Below are 22472 nucleotides of genomic sequence, written 5' to 3'. Positions count from 1 at the left end.
GTAAGTTTCTTAGGATATAAATAAGTAATTGCAAATAGTGATTCTATATGTAACAAAATACACCCTTCTGTGTTTCTCCACACAGTACATACTATAAGTAAGGTTTCCCCTCTTTCCCTGCATGTTTTTTTGCCTACTTAGGAAGTTGTTCAGTTGAAAAAGCAAGATAGAAGTTCTCTGACAAAAAATAAAATATCAGACAGTTCTGATATAACATGCTTTATTATCACATAAGCAGCTAAAACAACTTGGATGTGAACAGGCAAAGAAAAGAGGAATTATTTATGGATCAAGAGCAAATACTGAAATTTATGCCATCAGTCATGATTCAAAATTTGTTCAACTCAGAACAGGCAAAACAGAAAAAGATAGATTTTTGAACTAATTATTCTAGACTCCTCACACCACAGAATATCTCCAGTTTTCTCACCTAACGTCCCAAAGTCAAGAACTTTCATGTATATTAAAAAAGTGAATTTCAATTGGCTCTCTGAAGCTACGATTATCACCTTTTCATCAGCACTTCTATGTTGGTGGTCTTCCTTTTGCTCCACCAGAGCCACTCTACCTGTTTGCTGTCCTAGAGTCCAAGGGCAAGGAACATATCAGTGGAATCAGTGCTCTCAGGCTTCCAGTTGAGTCTGGCCAGTGAGAAGGAAGCACAAATAGGAAACTAAAAGAATGAGGTCAGTATATTTATTCCTCTGGCTTTCCCCCTGAAAGTTCATCCCTAGCTGTTGTTGCCTTCCTGGGAAGTCACTACTCCTACTGACTCACTCTTCCATGTTTTGATAACCTTCCCTTTCTCTTGTTGCTTTGGGTCTACAGATTGTAACAGTTCTACATTCCTAGATTCATGCATATCCCTTCAGTTTCCTGTACCATGGCCCACACCCTTTCATTTGGTCCCTTGCATGTGTATGTGGGGGGGGGGAGGGTGTCATTAAAGTGCCTTAACTGAAGGTTTTGTTGTAATCTCTAGTGCTATTTCTAAAAGAACTACATGTTATGAGAAGTGAACTAAACACTTCATATTGTGACTCATTACTTAAATATGGCTATATTTTAAAGGGTATGCTCCTTCTTTTTAATAGAATTACAAATTTTTACTGTGGACATCTGCTTTAGAGATCATTCCAGTCTACCTTCTCTCTAACAAGTAAGAAAACGATTTGAACAAGGACATGTAATCAATGAATGACAGTGTTAGAGCTTAGACCCTTGTGTCCTTCATCTTTAGCCAATGTTCTTTACCCTTCAGCTGTCCCTCTTTTGTTTCTCTCAAGGCTTCTCCATTCATTTTGTCCAGAGAATAATCCTTGTCTTTCCTGCAATGAGTGCCTCTGGTTCTTTGATGGCTCAGAAAGAAGTGGGGACCTGGGATTCTCACTAAGGACTTACAATTTATCCATATTTTCAGTCACATGCTTTCTCCTGCCTTCTAAAAAATTTTTTAAAAAAGATTTTATTTTTAAGTAATCTCTACACCCAACATGAGGCTCAAACTTACAATGCTGAGATCAAGAATCGCATGCTCTACCAACTGAGCCAGCCAGGCACTCCTCCTGTCTTCTAGAATTGGTCCTCCTCTTTGTGGGTCTTTGGATCAATTCAGCTCAGATTTCCCCACTGGAGGCAGGTAAGGCTCTATTTTCTAACGATGGGGTCAATTCTAGTTACAACTTGCTCTGTGAAACGCATTTGGGAGGTTTTAAATAACAACGGTGATGTTACTGTCTTTCACATTTTCTGCAGCACAGGAGTTCTGAATTGGCTCAGTTGGAAAGCCTTGAGATCTGGCTTAGAATTTATTATGCTATTATAATCAGATGCACTAAAATTGGAAGAATGGAGACTAGAGCAATTGGGAACTATCTAGGCATCTCTCCCTTGGAAGTCTCAGGACTTCTCCATGGACTTCTCTCTATGGGCTAGTTTGGTCTTTCTCACAGCATAGCTGCCTCAGAGTAGTCAGGCTCCTTACATGGTAGTTGAAGACTTCAAGGGTGAGAATTCCAGTGAGCAAAGTATAAGGTGCATCACTCTTTATGGCTTTGTTTGAAAGTCCTACAGCATCACCTGTACCATACTCTTTTGACCATACCTCTTGATGGGAGGGGTGTCAAAAGTCATATTGTAAGAAGAGTATATGGGATGGAAGATATTGTTGCAGCCATTTTGGGGAAATAGAAACGTCTATAACTTCTCCACTTAATTTTTTCCTTCTTCTTTCTTTTGCCTTTTATTTTTTTTTGGATAACCAAAGAGTTTTTAAAATAGAAATGCATCAGTCATACAAAAAAGGTATAGAGAATAATATAATAAACACTTTTGTATTCACCACCTTGCTTTAGAAATTTCAAGTAGTTAAAATCCCTCTCTGCTTACATTCTCTCTCTTTTCCAAAGAGAGAAACATTGTCTTGAATTGGATATTTATTATTGTCATGCCTGTCTTTATACTTTTAATATATGTATCTCTAAAAACTAGTAAATTTGAGGTCTTTTTACAGTTTGTGTAACATGATTCTTTATAATATCGAAACATGTTTTACCTCAATATTATTTTTCTGAGATTTATTTGCATTAACGTATAGCTCTAGTGGAAACCCTATTAAAAGTTCAGATGGGGAATATGTTGTTTTTTGGACAGATGATATCTTGCAACTTTTGTCCTACAGTTGTAATAAAAAGCAGCTTCTTAATAAGTAAATGAATGGTGTGCCTGTGTTCTGATAAGACTTTATGAAAATTGGTGGCAGGGTGCAGAATTGCTGACCCCAGATCTAATATAAAAATTATAACACTACAGATATCTCATGTTCCCTAAGTTGCTTTAGGTTATTACCCACCCCCAACCCCATCCTTATCATATTCCTTTGCCTTAAGAAATTTTGAGCAACACTGATTTAGGAGTGAAATTGGCAGATTTACTAAATTTTGATTTGTGGAAAGCCTCATTGGACTCTAGTTTTCACCTTTTATTCTTGAGGATAAAGGTCAGTAAACCCCTGTCTTTAGACCCCTCTAGCCACCCTCTTTTGAACTTGGCCAGGTTCTTTCTTACCATGCCTTCTCTGCCTAGAAAATTTCAACTCCTATGTCATGATTTTCCTCAAATGCCACTTCCTCCAGGCTGCCTTTCCTGATACTCCCCAGCTGCACCTGTATTCTCAAATTTAGTTCATGTCTCTAACAGTGAACTCAGAGCTGTAATTTGTTTGCATGACTGTCTTTCCTCCATGAAATTTTTGATTCCCTAGAGGACAGGGACTTAGTCTATTTATCTTTGTTTCCAACACAAAAGTCAGTGCTTGGTACCTAGATATACTTAATAAGTGGTTATTGAAGGATGGAAGGAAGGGAGGGAGGGAAGAACTAGAGTCTATTCAGGTGTCTAATTGGACCAAGAAACAAATTTGCATAATCTGCAGGCCTCTAAAGGTGGAGATACTACTTTCTTCATCATTCTAGAGCGTTTCCTCATGCCCTCCTACCTCCTCTTTGCAGGGAGGTAGATAAATCATGTATTCTTTTATACAGATAATTATAATTTTTGTGTAGAAAAAACTTTGCTGTACCTTTTCTTATCATCTAAATTCCCAGGTTCTAAGAGATGAACACCTTTAAAAACTATTGCTATTTATGAAGAAGGATAAGAAAATTGAGGTAATAAAAAATAGATTTTTGTCTAGACTAGTACGGAGGAAAAAATACAGTGTTTCAATCTCACTAATATATTTAATTTGCTATGAGGATTATTGCCTGTGAATGGGAAAGGTTATTAACATAAGTACATTCTATAGAAAGGTGTTTTTCCCCCTTTTCCAATTGAAAACACATGTTGACATTATTTTGCTGATTTGCATGAGCAAGAAATCCTTTATAACTGATCCATATCCATTTAGTAATTAGTTTGTTTAATGAAGGTTTAAGGAGAGTGTGTAGCATGATGGAAAGAATATGGGCTCTAGAATCGGAGAGACCTGAATTTGACTCTGCAATCTGCTAATTGCCAGTGTCATAGCATTGGGCAACTTACTTAATTTCTCTGAGCCTTGATTTCTATATCTGAAATAGAGTGCCACAAGAACCAAATGAGACAAAGTCTCTTTGCATAGGCACTTGATAATGGTTACTTTCTTCTGTTTTTGTCACCATATCTGAATGCATTCTGTCAATAGAATTTATTCTGATATTCAAATGATTCTGTTGGTGATTTGAAACAATAAAGAATTTGGAATGGGAAGCAGTGTTGTCATTTTTAGTCCATTTTATGGATTTGGATTATGAGCTTGAAGAAGTTCTCTCTGATAGGGTTCCAGTCAGCTTAAGATGGAGATGAATTACGAAGTGCTAACTTCTGCTTGGCCAATTTACACATATCTAAATTATTTTTGTGTTTCATTAGTTCAACAAGGAAATCATAATATTTACAAGGCACTTTAAGAAGCTTTCTATCCTCTTACGAAATCCCAGAGGATTTCCAAAACTCAGAAAGATCTACTATTTGCCTTCTCTCTGCTCACTCCCAGACACTAAGTTTTAAATCGAAAACATAATTTTGTAAAGCCGAAAGAAAAAAAATCACAATACAATTGCAAAAATAGTTACAGTGATATAACGGTCTCATTTTCTCATTTTCTTCCTGGTACCTAAAATGATATTTACACTACGCAAATAAACCAAATATATCTATGTACTCCCTATAAAACTGTACTATTAAGATTGCATTTTATGAAGTTTCCATACAGTGAGGAAATTTTGTTATCCCTTTTAGGTTGTTGAAAGAAAATTTTAAACGATATTAGCTTACATATTTTCTTTTATAAACTACCATAGAGATTTTTTATTATGAACATTCATATAATTTATAAGCTACAAAAAAATTTAGCAGAAGACTACATTAGACTAGGAGTTAGCAGGGACTGGTTTGAGCAAGTCATAGTTTTTCTTGGCTATCTATTTCCTATCTCTAAATTGTCGTGATCAGTAAAAGTAGTATTGGGTTAGAATAAACCACTGCTGGTGGTGAGGTGGCTGATAGCTTAAGCTTTAGAGTCAGCTCTGGAGTCAACTCTGACGCGAACCTCAGTTTTCTCAACTGTAATCTAGTGTTTACCTAATAGATTTATGGTAGGATTAAGTGAGATATCATATATAAGCACTTAACATACCATTCAGTGAATGTTGAGTACTATTATCAGCAGCAGCAACTATTGGCAGGACTCAGAAGCAATTTATGTTTGAGTTTTTCATAATGATAATTAAGAATTTTTTTATCAGGGGCGCCTGGGTGGCGCAGTCGTTAAAGCGTCTGCCTTCGGCTCAGGGCGTGATCCCGGCGTTTGGGGATCGAGTCCCACATCGGGCTCCTCTGCTGGGAGCCTGCTTCTTCCTCTCTCACTCGCCTGCTGTGTTCCCTCTCTCGCTGGCTGTCTCTCTGTCACATAAATAAATAAAATCTTTAAAAAAAAAAAAAGAATTTTTTTATCAAGTACTTGTGATAGACTTCCTGTATTTGTTAGATTTTGCTGCATAACAAGCCACCTCAAAATTTAGAGGCTGAAAACAACAGCCATTTATTTGATTTATTATTCTATGTGTTAACAATTTGGACTAGGCTCAACCGAGCAGCTCTTCAGGTTTCAGATGATGGCTGGCTGGTCTAGAATGGCCTCACCTGAAATGATCTGTCACTGAACCATATGGGTTTAGCCTGGGCTTATTCACATGGTGAATGTTCAGGGTTCTAAAAAAGCCAGTGGAAGCCTAAAAGACCTCTTGAGGCCTAGGCCTAGAATTGGCACAGTGTCAATTCATCAGATTTTATTGAACAAAGCAAGTCACAAGGCCAGCCCAAATTCAAGGAGAGGGAGGATTGACTCCTCTTCTTGACAGGAGGAACTGCAAAGACTCATTGCAAAGGGGTAGAGAGGGAAATAATTATGGCCACTTTGTAATTAATCTAAAACACCATCTCCTATTGGTCCTAGATGTAATAGATTATCCATTGGTAATCTTTTATAGCATTAGTAAACTTGTTACTCTATTTCTCATAAGCCATCAATCTCTCAGTCTAACCATAGATTGCTACTATAAGTGCACTTCATGTATTTGCTGGTTCAGGCTGAATTTTTTGTCACATGACCGGTTGGTGCTGGTAAACTTTGATCTACCTCAAATTTGTGACCCAGTATCATTTTATCTAGTCCCAGCTAGGATAAAATTATATACTTTCTTGAGTGATCCCTCAGAATATATCACGGTACAATCTGAAAGATGTTAGGAATTATTGTTTTGTTTTATAGCCATAGCAATAAAATATTTATAAGAATATCACAACAATGTTTAGTTTCTTAAAACTTACCACAAGTCCCGAGAGAATGGACTAAAGATAAAGACTGGCAGTGTTGAGTGTTAGCAAAAATAAAGAGCAACTGGGACTTTCATACCTTGCAGGATGGGAACACAGATTGATTCAACCAAATTTGAAACCTGGGCAGTTTCTGTATACCTACCCTAGAAGCGATTCTACTCATAGGTATATATGCAATAGAAATTAATGCATATGTCCAATAAAATATATACAAGAATGTTTGTAGTAGCTTTAGTTATAATAGCTCCAAGTTGGAAACCACCTAAATATCTATAAATAGGAGAATGAACGAACAAATTGTAGTATATTTATACCATGGAATACTACACAGCAATAAAAAAGAATGGGCTACTAATATATGCCACAATGTGAATGAATCTCAGAATCATTATGTTGAATAAATGATGCCAGACACAAAAACCATATCCTGTATGATTTCTTATATAGAGTTCAAGAAAATGCAAATTTAATCCATAGTGTTAGAAGTCAAAACTTTGGAGAATGAAGGACTCGAGAGAGTACAAGAGAAACTTCTGGGTGATAGTAATATTCTGTATTATGATCAGGATAGTGGCCGCAGAAGAGTTTATATATGGAAAATTTTACTTATGATGTGTTCATTTTATGTATACCAAATGTTTATACATATCTACACTTACATAGCTATATGGATATCCTTCTTAGAAAAAATGAACTTCTTATTTCTATCATGGGTGGTATAAATGAATATGTAAATCCTAGCTTTAGCATTGATCTAGATAGAGAAATTAACCTTCCACTCTTCTCCCTCCTTTTTCAGAGATTAATTAGGGAGAAAGTCCAGTATAAGAGCTTTCTCTGGTCAGAGACAAAGAAAAGTGAAATTTAAAAGCTTCTGCAGGTTCTTCTGCAATTAAGGATCTTGATGAGAGGTTGGTTGGTTCTATATTTTGGGGAAAGGTATGATAGTATGTGTACATGCATGTGCGTTAATACATATTCATGTGTGTAACCATGTGCGTGCATATGCTATGTGCACACATGTGATACACGTATGTGTGCCCATGAGTGTGTATGTATGTGCATGTGTGTTTTCTACTAGATTCCCTTAGGAGAAGCTTGGAGGCATAGCTTTCCTCTAAAATATCAAAGGTTCCATGAAAGGGTGTATGCTTTAAGTCCCAAAATTTTGCTGAGGATCCTAAGTACTATTATTCTATATATAACAATGCAGGCTTGGAGAAATGTTTAACCTCAGGTGAGTAGCTCTAGGTGGAAGTGGGGACAAGGCACAGAGCCTAGGACTAGTATATCACTCCTGTATTAGGGAATACGATATTTATAAAGCAGTATTAGAATCTCACTGTGAAGGTAAAAGGAGGGGCTCTCTGGGGCCTTTGAGGGAGGGTGAAACAAGTCTAGGAACTATGCTGCTCCCCTAAAGGGAACTTATTTCTGTTCTTTGGACGTATAGCATCCAGTTCTTTGTTTTTTCCTACATTGTTATTCCCTCTAGCTTTCTCCCAGTTCTTCAGAAAAACATAGTACCTATTCTGCAGCCTTATGTTGGTGGTGTTGGGACTGTAGGCAGGAAATTAAGAGACAAGGCAGTAAATGGAAGAGCAGCCTTACCATCTCACCTCTCCCTGAGGCCAATGTAACTGGAACCACAGGGAATAGAGAAGGAGGACAGTTATCCTAGAATTCATGAGGCCACCAGGAATGAAATGAACCAAATCCCACTCTGTTGCAACAGAGAAAATGCTACAACATGGACAAATGCAGGAGGGGATGGGAGACCAACCCCCTAAAGTAAGGCAGGGGTGGGAAAGGTGGGTGAGAATGAGCAGACACTTGGCTCACAGTATGGTTTAGGATCTTTGATAAAAAAAGACTGGAATGGGGGCGCCTGGGTGGCACAGTGGTTAAGCGTCTGCCTTCGGCTCAGGGCGTGATCCCGGCGTTATGGGATCGAGCCCCACATCAGGCTCCTCTGCTATGAGCCTGCTTCTTCCTCTCCCACTCCCCCTGCTTGTGTTCCCTCTCTCGCTGGCTGTCTCTATCTCTGTCAAATAAATAAATAAAATCTTAAAAAAAAAAAAAAGACTGGAATGACATGTGAATGGGAAGATCAAAAAGAGACTGATTGGATTTTTTACCATGCCTTGAAATACCCTATGTGTACAATTTTAAAAAGCCAAAATAAGGGCACCTGGGTGGCTTAATAGGTTAAGTGTCTGCCTTTGGCTCAGGTCATGATCTCAGAGTCCTGGGATTGAGCCCTGCATCAGGCTCCCTGCCCAGAGGGAGTCTTCTTCTCCCTCTGCCCCTCTCCTTTTCCCTCTCTCCCTCTCCCTCTGACCTTCCCCCCCACTCATGCACGCTCTCTCTCATACAAATAAATAAAATCTAGGGAAAAAAAGCCAAAATGCATTTCATTTAGCTTCCTGATACCATGAAAGTATGGGAACAAATTGAAACAAGGTACAAATTTTTAAAAAGTGGGGTTATACTTAAAATATATTCCTTAAGGATTTCAATTATTCTGAATTATTCATAGATCAATGGGAGAAAAAATCATGAAATGATTTGGAATTAGAAATGAATGTGGTTGAAATTGTGTGTATCTTCAGCAACTTTATCCAAAGTCAACAAAAAGGCTAACTACCTTTTAATTGTCAAAAACGTCAAAAGAAACTCAAGGAGAGTAAATGTAATTGAGGCAGGGGCATGCTCTTGTCAAATTTTGTATTCGGTAACTTCAACAAAGCAACCCTTAAAACATTATGAGAAAAACTTTATATGTCCCATAGTCTTGGAATATAAGTAGAAATAGAATATATGTCCCTGAATGTCTCCTTTGAATCAGAAAGTCCAATCAGACCAATACTAGAAGTAGTATGATTTCCCTGTATCTTTTCTGGACTCAGTCCCAATCCATATATAGTGATTAAGATGGCAACTCTGAATGTGGCCCAGTTTTGGAGCAGTCAATTCAACCATGATGTAGTCAGTCATTAAAGCATCCAGACCCCACAGTCATTATATTTGCTGTTGTGTATAGAACCAGTTTATTGTTTTCTGTTAAATTATTTGCAAGGTTCCCGAAGTGTTGTTTGGTTTGTTTGTTTGTTTGTTTTCTATTCTCATTTGTAGGCTTTTATTTGTGGCTTAAAAATACTTGGTGATTGCTTCAGATGTTTTATTAGTTTGATAGGGTTGCCATAACCAAATACCACAAACTGGTGGCTTAAACAACAGAAATTTATGTTCTCATAGTTTGTAGGCTGGAAATCCAAGATCAAGGTGTCGGCAGGTTTGATTTCTCCTGAGGCCTCTCTTCGTGGCTTGCAGATGGCCACCTAGTTGTTTTGTCTTCACATGGTCTTTCCTCTGTGCACGTGCATTCCTGGTGTCTTTCCTTCTTAAAAGAATATTGGTCATATTGAATTAGGGTACCACCCGTATGACTTATTTTACCTTAATTCTTTAAAGGTCCTATCTCCAAATACAATCATATTGGGGGTTAGGACTTCAACACTTGAATTTGGGGGGAGGGGGACACAATTCAGTTCATGGGATATTGCCATTCTCATGAACTTGAAATTCTATCATTACCTACTTTCCTTTTAAGATTACAACTCACTGCTAGTTGTAAACAGCAAAATACCCTAAGTAAAGGATGAATTGCTATTGGAAAAACACTTGAAACTAATTTAGGGATTTTAAAATTTAGTTCATCCAGGTAGAACCTCAGATTGCTAGGAGCTAAATGAATTATAACCACATGTTGAATATTAATCTTAGAAATTCAGTTATCTAAGATGGTATTAAAGTCACTGGCAAAAATAACAGTGGTGAGAAAGAATACAATGATCTGATCTTTTCCAGTTTGCAGATTTAAGATAATCTAGATGAGTTTTTTTCAGAGCTTTTCTCTTTTTAATTTTTTTAATTTTAAAACTTCTTATTTATGTATTTATTTTATAAGGTTCCATTAGCCATCACTAGTTTTTGATGCAGCTTTCAATGATTCATTTGTTGTGTATAACACCCAGTGCTCATCACAACACGTGCCCTCTTTACCTGGTCACCCCATTCCCCCACCCCCTCCCTTCTATAACCCTCAATTTATTTCCCGGAGTCCAGAGCATCTCATGGTCGTCTTCCTCTCTGATTTCTTCCCGTTCAGTTTTCCTTCCCTTTCCATATGGTTCTCTGAGCTATTCCTTATATTCCACATATTAGTGAAACCATATGATAATTGTGTTTCTCTGATTGACTTATTTCACTTAGCATAATACCCTCCAGTGTTTTTCCCTTTTTTTAAAAAAAGGATTTATTTATTTATTTGAGAGCAAGAGAGAGAGTGAGCCAGGGGGGGATGGAGTAGAGGGAGAGAGAGAATCCCCAAGCATACTCCCCGCTAAGTGCGGAACCTGTCCGCGGGCTCGATCTCATGACCCAGAGATCATGACCTGATCCAAAATCAAGAGTTGGCCTCTTAACCAAATGAGCCACCCAGGTACCCCCAGAGCTTTTTCCTTTTAATGAATCATACTAAATTTTAAAATAGCCAAAGTAAAGAGTTTTGCTTTCCAAAACTAAATATTTAAGGTGCAACATTTTTCCTTAAAAAAGCAAAGAATCCCAAAACGTAAATTAATAAGTTCTAAAAATTTGTAGTGAGAAAAGAAAGAGCTTTGTATATATAACCTAAAGAAATAGAAGTGATCTATATGTTTGTCTTAAGAATAGTTACTCTTTTTAGAAAAAGAGGAAAGACTATCGAGATAAATCATTTTGAAAGATGATTGTTGTTCTGATTTGGCTTTCCTACTTTTAAAATAAACATGGCGCAGATGCAAAAAAAGAAGCCTGTGGTTTTTCTGCAAATCTGGAGTGGCTCTTGTGTTTTGGTGTGCTTGTTCTCAGAGAAATTCTTCCAATTTTGGAAGTCCAAACCCTTAATTAGGACTTAAAATATGATATTATGGTCATATGAAGTTATAGATATAAAAGACATTTTTAATTTACTTTTAAAATTAAAGTCAGAAAAATTTACAATCTGTTCCTTTTTGCAAGCACCTATAACCACAGGTTTTATCCACTGTAAATATCTTAATTTTCCTTGAAAGTCCTGGTAAGATTTTTTTGTTCTTGCTGCTTAATGATGTTTTCTGAGAGAAAAGAAATGTTTATATAATTGTATACCTAACTTTAATAGTTTCTAGAATAGCTCATGAAAATCAACAAAAAAAGTCTTTTCCCCTCTGACATTGGTAAATAAATACCCTTCGATGATATAAAGCAGTGATACAAATCTATTGCAATATCCACAGAAACCCCATTGTGATAAGTTGCTTTCTAAAGATTGTGGTACTTTGCTTGTTAGGAGAAAATTTAGAGAACAGTGTTGTAGTTTCTATTGAGGCCCACAAAGATAAATATGGTTTTAAGTAGTCAAAGAATCAGAATTGGCCAATTTTAAAACATCAAAAATTATTATCTTTCTGAGCCCCAAACTTTTTTATTTGTCTTTTATTATTTTTAATACCTAGGTAATACATATACATTGTAGAAATTAGGGAAACTTTCTTAAATTTCTTCCATCTTCTAGAGAAAACCACGATGAATTTTTTAATATAAATACTCTAGATATTTTTCCATGTGTATGTAACTTTTACTCAACACTTAACAGAATAACCTGAACAATGTTTCCTTGTTACCGTATGTAGATTTTGGTATTTTTGATGGTTCTGGATAATATTCCATTGAATGGATAACATGTTTAACAAACTCCCATTGATGGATATTTGGGAAGTCTCTAAGTTTTGCTAGTATAATCAATGCATACATGAACACACACACACATATACACCTATCTATAGCTATATCTATATATTTATATATCTATACCTATCTATCATTATGATAAGTGATAAATGATATTTCTAGTTCCTAGATATATATTTACTGGATTGAAGAGCATGCATATTTTGACAGATAGAAGCCCTCTTAACCAAAGAAATAAAAACTGATAAATCAAAATAGGTGGCTAAAGAGGGGAATCATAAAAATATTATATATATACACACACACACACATATACATATAAAATATATATAAACATATACATATATCTTAGGCATTTTATTTTTACTTAAAAAATATAAGGGCATATTCATTCACTAATTTAGATGAAATTTTAAAATTTCTTTTTAAGACTAAGGAATTTATTGTTGTTGACAATGATACCCATGATTAAAGTTCCATGTAATCTTTCTTGGATAAATGACATGCGCAATGAGTTGTTTAGGCTTTTTAGTTTCCCTTTTTTTAAAGTGGAGCAAGAACTGAAAAAATGTATACTCTTTCACCAATCTTTTGCTCCTAATTTGACATTTGTATGTGTGTGATGTGCCTTTAGAATCTATCCAAAGCATTAAATTAGTTTTTCCCTGAAACATCTCTTTTTCTTTTCTTTTATGTAATACTGATTAAGTAACATGATTATAAAACAAGTACAATTGAAGCCCTCAGTTTGTAGAAGAGGACACGTATTGTATGGTGCCCTGGGTGTTATACGCAAGTAATGAATCATGGAACTTTGCATCAGAAACCAGGGATGTACTGTATGGTGACTAACATAATATAATAATAAAAAAAAGTACAATTGACATAAAAGTATTTTTTTAAAAACCAAACCACTGGCTTTTGAAAAGCAGAAAACTCAAAATGTCAAGAGCAGATCAAAGAGTAGATTACTAGGACTAGTTACTAAAGGACTCAATGGGTCCTGGCCAGCAGTGTGTTTTATAGAATCAGTAAAGTGTCAGTTTAATAATTTAGTTAATTCAGGATTGGTTGAGAGAGTTTCTACTAAATTGCCTTTCAGTAAAGTACCACTGACTTGCTCTCTTTCAGCAGTGTATGAGGTGTTTGTCTCCTTCCACTCAGGTTCTCAAACTTTAGTGGCCATAAGAATCACTTGGACAGGGGTGCCTGGGTGGCTCAATCAGTCAAGCATCTGCCTTCAGCTTAGGTCATGATCCCAGGGTTCTGGGATTGAGCCCTACATCAGGCCCGCTGCTGAGCAGGGAGTTTGCTTCTCCCTCTCCCGCTCCCTCTGCTTGTGCTCTGTCTCTCCCTCTGTCAAATAAACAAACAAACAAACAAACAAAAATAAGAATCACTTGGACAGCTTGTTAAAAATGCAGATTCTTGACACAGCATTCTAATAGATTCTGATTTGGGGCAAGTCCCAAGAATCTGCAAAATATCAACCAAGGTGATCAGGTCAAAATATTTAATTCAAGGATGAGATTCTATGATTCTCATTAACCCACAGACAGTCTTCTAACAAAATTTGGTTAAGGTAACAATATTACCCATTTAGGTCATTTCACCTCCTTGATCCAACCTATTAATTCTAGAGAGAGAACTTTTAGGAAAAGAATTTTCTTGGTCGAGCTATTCTATGACAGAGATTTTGACAATCTAAATATTCAGATTTATTTTTGAAAAATCAAAACTAGATATTTGAAAAGTCTAAATGGGTCTTAGCAGTAGGGGTAGATCCTCTAAAGCACACCAGGTAGGATTTTTCATAGTTGGATTAGGATTCAGAGGTGACTCAGCTTCTTTTTTTTTTTAATTTTAAAATTTGAGTATAGTTGACATACAATATTATATTAGTTTCAGGTGTACCAACATAGTGATTCAAGTTCTCTATATGTTATACTGTGCTCATCATAAGTGTAGCTGTCATCATACCAATATCATTGACTGTATTCCCTATGGTGTGATTTATTCATTCCATAACTGGAAGCCTGTATCTCTCATCCCTGCACCCAATTTGCTCATCACCCCTCTCTTCCCTCTTTCTTTTTTTTTTTTTAAAGATTTTATTTATTTATGTGGCAGAGAGACAGCCAGCGAGAGAGGAAACACAAGCAGGGGGAGTGGGAGAGGAAGAAGCAGGCTCCCAGTGGAGGAGCCTGATGCGGGGCTCGATCCCATAACGCCGGGATCACGCCCTGAACCAAAGGCAGACGCTTAACCGCTGTGCCACCCAGGCGCCCCTCTTCCCTCTTTCTGACAATTATCAGTTTGTTCTCTGTATTTATAGGTCTGATTCTGCTTTTTGTTTGTTTATTCATTTGTTTTATTTTTTAGATTCCATATATGAATGAATTCATATGGCTTTTGTATTTCTCAGTCTGACTTATTTCACTTAACATAATACCGTTTAGGTCCATCCATATTGTCACAAATAGCAAGACTTCATCCTTTTTCAGGACTGTGTAATACTTTGTTTCATATACAGATAAATATTTGTATCTCACATCTTCTTTATCCATTCATCTATCAGTGGACACTTAGGGTGCTTCCATAGCCTGTCTATTGTAAATAATGCTGCCATAAACACAGGGGTACATATATCTTTTCAAATTACTGTTTTTGTTTTCTTTAGGTAAATACCCAGTAATAGAATTATTGGATCATATAGAATTTCTATTTTTGACTTTTTGAGGAACCCCGTACTGTTTTCATAGTGACTGTGCCAGCTTACACTCCCACCAATAGTGCATGAGCATTCTTTTTTCTCCACATCCTCGCCAACACTTGCTATTTCTTGTCTTTTTGATTTTAGCCATTATGACAGATGTGGTAACTCAGATTCTTGCCTATATATTAAACAGTTTCATAGGGGCAACTTCACCTTAGTTTTTTACCCACGTCACTTTGCCATTAAATGGAATTTAAATAAACCTACAGCCAGGTAACGAAGGAATTTGTTCTCTAAAAACCTTGTCTCTTATAAGCCAATGATACTAAAACCTAAATTTATTTCTTTTTATTTTTTTATTTAAAAATTTTTTATTTATTAATTTTAAAATTCCAGTATTATTATAAAACCTGAATTTATAATAAGGAGGTAATGCTCATTATTTCCTAAAACAACAGCAACAACAAAATACTCAATTTTTTTTGACAATAGAAAACCACAGTTAATTTATTAACACTGTTAAGGGTTTAGGCACTTCATTAATCTTGACTAAATTACAGTGTAGCCACCTAGTGTCTTGCAGAGAAGGGGGCCATGAGGGGATTTTTATCAGGTTTTTTGCTATTTTTCAGGCTTGAGAGGTGGTATTCAGCTGCAAAGGATGATGATTTTCATACTGGAATGAATGTTTCTGAACTTTTCTTGCCAACTTAGGGCCCTAGGACACAGAGCTTGGAGAGCCACGGCTGGCCTGATGGATATTAGAAAGAGAATGTCCAGAGGTGAAGTAATAGTTGAAATTTGAAGAGACTATCTGTGGCTCTAGGAAGCTGAAGCAGGAGTCTTATTTTAAGGTACCCGAGGCTTTCATCTGTGAGTCAGGCAGGAAGTGTTAAAGGCCTCAGCTTCCTCAGACAAGTGAGGGAGCAAATCTACGTGAGCATCAGGCTGGAAGTCCAGGGCTCCACTGATCCATTCAAGCCCACAGGTTCCATGGTTCCTGGCTGCTTGTCACAGTAACTCTAAGGCCTTGTCTGATCCAACTGGAACCAGTGGATGTCCAGGGGAATGAGGACGTGCAGGAGCATTAATATTGTATAGGCAAACACAGCTAAAGGAAGATAGGAAACAGGAAGGAATCAGCAGATAAAATGCCCACCCTTTCTAACAGAAGATTTCAAGACAGAGGGGCTCCATATGGCTTTATCTAGAGGGGTCCCGTGACACTGAGCAGTCAGTCCATTGCTAGGGCCAGTTTAATAATGCACTATTGTGACTAACATAATATAATAAAAAACATTAAAAAAATAAAGAGGGCACATGAAAAAAAATGCACTATTGTGTTTGTCTTCTCTCCTTTTTTTTTTTTTTCACTCTTGCCTTCCCGAGATTATACTCTCCAATAACACATTAGCACAAAAGCTTCACTTCAGGCTCAGTTTGTTGTTGTTGTTGTTGTTTTGTTTTTAAATTGAGGCTAAGAAAATGGATTCTAGGATAGCCCTAAAAAGAAAACTCTCAGGATGGAATTTTGGAGGTGGGTTACCTACCTGACTAAAGGCAATAGAGACCCCACTGCTGGTGGTAAGTGGGAGGATAATGACCTCTGGCAGTGAAATCACAATTAATGAAGTTTTGCCTGTGGTTACTTGGGAGGAGATGCAAGGTAGAAGGCAAGGCATTCTGAGATCATTATGTGGAAAATAATAATTATAAGATTTGTCACATGGTGTGACTGCCTTTGATGGCAGTAGAAATCTTATATAAAGAAAATGATACTTTCCTCAGCTTCCACTAAGGTGCTCGGTCCTTCTGAGGGAGCTAAGTTGGCATTGGGGCCAGGCAACTAGCACTGAGCCTGGCAGTGCCCACTCAGCATTTGCCTGCATCATGGCCTCTGTCTAGGAGCTCGCCTGTGTCTTCTTGGCCCCCATTGTGCATGATGATGAGGTGACAGTCATGGAGGTTAAGATCAATGCCCTCATTAAAGCAGAGGGTGTGTGTAAATGCTGAACTTTTCTGGCTGGGCTTGTTCGCAAAGGCCCTGGTCAATGTCAACATCAGGAGCCTCGTCTGCAACGTAGGGGCTGGTGGACCTGACCCAGACACTGGTGCTACCCTAGCAGGAGGTCCTGCTCCCTCCACCACTGCTGCCCCAGCTGAGGAGAAGAAAGTAGAAGCAAAAAAGAAGAATCAGAGGAGTCTGATGATGACATGGGTTTTGGTCTTTGGACTAAACCTCTTCTGTAAAGTGTTTAATAAATAGCTGAACTCTTAGGCACTTGGGTGGCTTAGTTGATTAAGTATCTGCCTTCAGCTCAGGTCATGATCCCAGGATCCTGGGATCAAGCCCTGCGTCGGGGTGCCTGCTTGGCAGGGTGTCTGCTTCTCCCTCTGACCCTCCCCCCCCAATTGTGTGCTCTCTCTCTCTCTCTTTCTCAAATAAATAAATAAAATCTTTAAAAAAATAAATAGCTGAACTCTTAAAAAAAGGGGGTTCGCCTGGGTGGCTCAGTCAGTTGAGCACCAACTCTTAGTTTTGGCTCAGGTCATGAGTTTGAGCCCCAAGTTGGGCTCTGTGCTGGGCATGGAGCCTGCTTAAGATTCTCCCTCTTTCTCTCCCTCTGCCCCTCCCCCACCCTCCCTCTCCCTAAAAAAGAAAAGAAAAGAAAAGAAAATGATATACTCAGGGCAGCTTAATGTCATATTTAAGGGATCCTCTGAAAACCAGAGGGGTCAGTGGCAGTCTGGCCTCAGGGTAGACTGGTTTGAAAATCAGATCCAGATCCTAATTATAAGGACAGTAGAGATGTAGAGGAAATTAAATTTGTAACTTCTATGTATATATACTATATTAAAACCAGGACCCGGATGGGGAAGAGGGCACAAAAGATCTGTGATGAGGCTATTGGAATGGATAGACCCAAGAACACTGAACTAAAAAATTCCCTGGAATATTCCTGGGCCAGTGGAATCCACTTGTTTTCTTTGCCAAAGAAAACACCCTCCCCTTTCCTAGAGTTTGTACAATGGCCTCACTCGAAGCAGGTGCTAATAAGATGATATTTGTTCTGTTTTAAAGCTGCCTCTGCCACAACTCATTGCCTCTGGGCCAATAACCAGGATCACATTTCAGCACAGCCTGAGAGGAAAGGTACAGTCCCTGCTTAGGGAAGAAATAGACTACCTATTAAACAAATGACAGAATCTGGCCATTATATATCAGCAGGGAACAAGGGAACATGTATAGAAGTGGATTTTGAGGATATCGGATATCAGAGGATATCAAGGGACTATAAGTCTTGGTGGAATTCACAGGTATGGGTGTATCTTCTATAACTCAGGATTCAATGTTCCAGCACCTAGAGTTGCTCTAAACACACTGTCAGTTTGGCTCCTTGAAATTTGGTCATGACAGTGGCTTAGAGTATGTGGGGTGAAGTTGCCAGTTGTCTTGGCATTATATTGAGCAATGAAGACATGGATCAGGGAAGCAGGAATGTTAGAATGGATTTACTGTATATAACCTGAAGATCTGTCACTGATTCTAAGTTCCCTGGAAGGACTCATAGTTCACTCCTATCTTGGAGGCAATAGGAAATATACTAGTGCTGGGTATGCCAGTTTCTTTAGGAAGCTTAGTGATGCCTGCTCGCTGCAGGCGATGACTGAAGATGTGGCATGGAAATTAGGTCATCTAATATAAATGAGGACAATGGGACAATGACAGAGACCAGTGGCAGGACTTAATTCTCAGAGGCAAGATGGGCATAATTAATGCAATGGGCATCAAAGTCAGAATAGCAGTTAGAGTGCCTTGACTTACATGGATCTAGCAATTTTAAGGGTAAGACACATGGAGAACTGATTAGGCATTGCTTGATTTGGATAATAGAAAATTAAGAGCTGGAAATCTGACATCAGTGCTACAGTGAAAACTCACCCAATTTCTAGAACTAAATAGACCCAGAGTCCATTGACTGAAGGGGAGACCAGGTTTCCTTGAGGAAGAACCTAGCAATGCCACAAGGGTATATAGGACAAATATTCTTCTTATCCTTCCCTAAGGGGACCTTTGGTCATTTACCAGTGTGCCAGGGAAAAGGGCAATAACCAGGCATTCCAAATAGGTATGAAGTCTGAGCTGGCATTAGCATTCATATCGAGAGGCCCAAAATACCATCCTATCTTCCAATTAAATGGGAGTTGTGATAGCCAGAAGATAAGTGCAGTATTAGTCCATTCAGTCCAATTCAGAACTTTTGTATGACTTTCTTGTATTATGTAGATTAAGGGCCATTATTTTCAGAAAGGCCAAGTGACAGTGCCAGAAACTGACTACCCCCTCAGTAAAAAATGTAAATTATAAATACTGCCTTATCCCAGAAAGAATTGCAATGATTTGCACCACTATCAGACTTGAAGGATGTGGGGGTTGTGGTCCCCACTGTATTTCCTTTCAATTCACCTCTCTATTCTCTCAAAACTGAGGGATGTTGGTGGATGGTGGTGGACCATCATACATCCAGTAGTGGCAGTCTCAGTCATGGCTTGTGGGCAGGATATGGTTATCTTTACAGAAGTACATTAATTTATCCTCTGGCATCTGTCATGTGGGTATTGGTGTAGTGAATGCTTGTCTTTCAATCCTCAACTGTAGGGAGCATCAAAATTTGTTTGCCTTTATAGGGTAGGAACAGCATGGAGTTAATGCCCTATGCGGCAAACTTTTACTTATGGGAAAGGGGAGGTGAAAAAAAAAAAACCTGAAAGATAAATTGCCTGCCCTCCAAAGATTCCAAATGCAGTAATTCCAAAATGCCTTTCTGGAGATACCTCACATTACCAAAGAACTTGTTAAGTCTCTTTTGTAAATATGACCAGCTCAGCAAATACACAAAAGATTGTATTACCTTTTTGTCCTTCCTTGCCTCATTTACCTTTTCCCTTTGTTCTTGCCTCTCTGGGACTGAATCACCAGGGAAGAATTAGCACAGTTTTTCTTCATGTTGTTTTCTAAGAATCTGAGCTAAGAAAATGACCCTTCACACTCTACTTACCCAACACCAACTAGTTGAACTTAGAAAGGGAAACATAAATGTGTAGATAAGCACATGTTAGTTTTGAAAGACAGCTGCTCTCCATTATTTCTACGAAAATTAATGGAGAAGATGAAGTAAAAGTCAAATAGATTGTTTTAAAAGTTAACTACAGATTGCATTTAAAAATATTTGTACAATAAAGGGGTGCTTGGGTGGCTCAGTCGGTTAAGCAACTGACTCTTGATTTTGGCTCAGGTCATGATCTCAGAGTTCTGAGATGGAGCCCTGTGTTGGGCTCTGAACTCAACAGGAAGTTGGCTTGAGATTCTCTCTCTCCCTCTCCCTCTGCACCCCCCAACTCTCATTCTCTAAAATATATAAATAAATCTTTAAAAAAGATTTACACAATAGAGATATAAATTCTATTTACCTCTGTAATAACTGGCCAGCTTAGACTATAAATTAACTTACTACTCATTAATAAAATTGATATCCCTTGGAGCTATAGACCTTCTGAATAGCTGTATAGCATCCGATCATTTTTATTTATGTTTATCATTTAGTTTGTGTCAGCAAGCCAATGTCTATGAGCAACTCTTTTAAGATTGCAAGTACTGAATATTCTAATCTCTGCACCAGAATCCAAGTATGGTTGACAGTCTGATTTGAAAAACATTTTAAAGAGACAGTTTTGACCATCAGTAATAAAGGTTGTGTTGTAGCATTAGTTTGCAGTGGACTATGAAATGCTGGATTTAATCCTCAAACATAGGCACTGAGTTTATTGGAAGACTAGGAGCAAGTTCCTGAAGTTTCATCAAAAGAGACAAAAATAAAGGTGTCTTGACGGGAACTTGAGCTCTGAGGTTCCCTGCCTTTCTGGTTTAACAAAGTCTTAATAAGTTGACCTTCAGGGCACAGTTTCAAAGGCACTGCTTTTAATTTAACCCTTTTTTTCTGGATAGACCTAACCAAGCATGTTATCTAATAATTATTTTCAATGTCACTGTACTCCGTGATATGCTGCGTACCAGTCTCTACAGATGTACATATCTGTGGGAGTGACTGCCTCAGGAGGTAGACCTGGGAAAGAGGTCCTTGCAGACTCTAGGAGCAGGCTTGATGCTCTTAGGACAAAACTTTCTCTGGTCCCAGCAATTTCTTGTGTGATTTAGAACGATGGGAGGTACTATGTCTTAGTAGGCAAGTCTCTTGACCTGTGGACCTCATTCTATAGGGAGGTGCATGGATGGAGGAAGGCTAGACAGGCCCCTATAAAGTACAGGATTTGAGGCAGGGCCGGGGTCTATGGGTGATATGGAAAGTTGGCATGATCAAGGAAAAAAAGACAGGTGAAGCTGGAAAGAGGTAAACATGAGAGGCTGTGGTAATAGGAGGAGATTGATGAGATAAGCCTTGAAGATCATGACAGGGCATTTAGATTTTTGTTTTATTGGCATGCTTATTTGCCAGTTGGACTGCATTAGGTCTGCAGAGCCTTAAGTAAGAACTGATTATGACCTTGTCTGAGGCTTATCTGCAAAACTTTGGGACAGGAGACTTTGTGAAAGAAAGGGCCTGAAATTTCAGCCAGTCTGTGGTGAAGCAGAGGTCAAAGTAAACCAAAGTATTCAGACGGAGCCAAGGTAATATCATAGCACGGAGCAAGGAGATTTTCATAATATAAGTCACCATGTATATCCCAGGGACTGGAACTAGAAACAAGGCCTATTTTAACTCACCTAAGAGCTAGGTAGGAGACAGAAAGCTATGCTTTGCTATGAAGCTGACAAATGTTTATGTTTCATATTGTCTTGGTTTTACTTACAAATACCCTGAGGTTCTTTACAGCAGTGTCCTTGGACCTTTCTTTTCTTTCTACCTTCCTATAAACTGAACCCCAGTTTGCCTGAACCTCAAATCCTGGTTCTGCAATCCCAGCCTTTGGCCTTTGGGTTAAGTATTAGCTCTTTGTCTTGCCAACTTTCCAATGTAAGCTTTCCCTAATAGAGTCTGACTTACCTGGCCTGTCTGGCCTCCTGATGCCACATGGCAAACACTGTTCCAGTCTGACCACTTGCAATCTAACTTCTGCCCTAGCTAGAACAACCTCTGCCTCCCAGCAAGGAGAAATTAAGCATTTTGTTATGAACCACCAGATTCAGAGCACCTGCTTGGTTGCCCTGGCAACAAGGCAATGGCTCTGTTTTTCTCTAGTCCCCGGGCTTGGAGAATATGACAGTACAGAAGTAAAATTCAGAGCCCCAAGGACAGGTTCCTGTTGGGTCCACCCAGTCAGTGGAGGGTTGGGATGCAGATACAGACCCTGCTTTCACAGACCGGGGCTAGCAGCTGCTGTAGGCAGCTAGGCTCATCCTTATTTACCCATCCAGAGAAATGTAGAGGCAACTCAGCCGAACTCTCTGAAATCAAGCAGTCATTATGATTCACTGACTATCCAAAGCTTTGGTTGAAAACTGGTGGAGGTGGGTGGTGCTAGGTGCAAACTGATTTCATTTCTAACATACTGCATTTTAAAAGATGTGGAGGGTGATAGCTCT

General features: G+C 38.2%; 1 pseudogene; it reads left to right on the top strand.

The window, feature by feature from the left end:
- The first annotated feature begins 16759 nt into the window (after positions 1-16759).
- On the top strand, positions 16760-17181 carry LOC103662206 (annotated as a pseudogene).
- The last annotated feature ends 5291 nt before the right edge of the window (positions 17182-22472 follow it).

Source organism: Ursus maritimus, unplaced genomic scaffold (genome assembly GCF_017311325.1).
Source record: "Ursus maritimus isolate PB19 unplaced genomic scaffold, ASM1731132v1 scaffold_17, whole genome shotgun sequence".
Classification (NCBI taxonomy): domain Eukaryota; kingdom Metazoa; phylum Chordata; class Mammalia; order Carnivora; family Ursidae; genus Ursus; species Ursus maritimus.
Note: the sequence above shows the minus strand (reverse complement) of the source record. Positions and strands in the feature narration are given on the sequence as shown.